The sequence below is a fragment of the Myotis brandtii genome, unplaced genomic scaffold (genome assembly GCF_000412655.1).
Source record: "Myotis brandtii unplaced genomic scaffold, ASM41265v1 scaffold517, whole genome shotgun sequence".
In the NCBI taxonomy this organism is placed as follows: domain Eukaryota; kingdom Metazoa; phylum Chordata; class Mammalia; order Chiroptera; family Vespertilionidae; genus Myotis; species Myotis brandtii.
In genome coordinates this window covers 311,958-312,639 of record NW_005369706.1, presented here as the reverse complement: position 1 = coordinate 312,639, position 682 = coordinate 311,958, and the positions used below count along the sequence as shown (strand labels likewise).

The window sequence follows — 682 nt, the reverse complement described above, 5'->3', positions numbered from 1 at the left end:
CCCGCGGCCGGCCCCGTGCCCCAGGATTGCCGGGTTCCCGAAGCCCCTCAAGGTGGGTCTCTGATCCCCCTGCCTTTGGCTCACCAAGCCAGGACTTCGCTCCCTTCTCGCTTTCCCCAGCTCCTGGGGCGGCTTGGTGGATGGGGAGGGGGGCGGGGGCCGAATAGGGGATCTGGCTGCGTCGAGAAGCTGGACTGGAGGAGTGGGGGTGTTGCGTCCGGGGCGGGGACAGCTCGCTGTCATAGGGAACCCCCCATGTACCCGCCGCGGGTGGCCCTCACCCCCCTCCCCAGCCACACACACATACAGCCTGCGGGTTATGAGAAGAGAGGCGTCCGCAGGTGAGCACTCAGCCTGGGCCCCTACCCACCTCCCTGGGGGGTTTCTGGCCCAGGTTTAGCTCAGGAAGGAGGGGGGATCCCAGCCCTGGGGACACCCTTGACCAGGAGCTCCTGACCCCGGGTTCAGCCCATCTGAGGGAGTCTTCATCTGAGGATGGGGTGGACATTCCTGTCCCAGAGTGACCCCACATCTGGAGGGAACTCCTGTGTCTGCCTGTGGGAACATTGGGACTTCCCTCTCGCCCTCAGATGACTATGTCTGCTGCCTCCCCTGGCCTGGGAAGCTTCTCTGGGAGAACATTCTCCTGGCCTGAGCTGACCTCTCACCCCCCCAACCCCCC

General features: G+C 65.5%; 2 protein-coding genes across 2 annotated transcripts in view; one reads left to right on the top strand and one right to left on the bottom strand.

Annotated features, from left to right (window-relative positions):
- RACGAP1 (Rac GTPase activating protein 1) overlaps positions 1 to 103 on the bottom strand; it is a 57,134-nt gene extending 57,031 nt beyond the window's left edge. The window contains exon 1 of the mRNA XM_005877307.2: positions 85 to 103. The gene's annotated coding sequence lies outside the window, so the exon portion shown is untranslated. The remainder of the gene's footprint in view (positions 1 to 84) is intronic.
- ASIC1 (acid sensing (proton gated) ion channel 1) overlaps positions 7 to 682 on the top strand; it is a 24,900-nt gene continuing 24,224 nt past the window's right edge. Inside the window, exon 1 of the mRNA XM_005877304.2 lies at positions 7 to 52. The gene's annotated coding sequence lies outside the window, so the exon portion shown is untranslated. The remainder of the gene's footprint in view (positions 53 to 682) is intronic.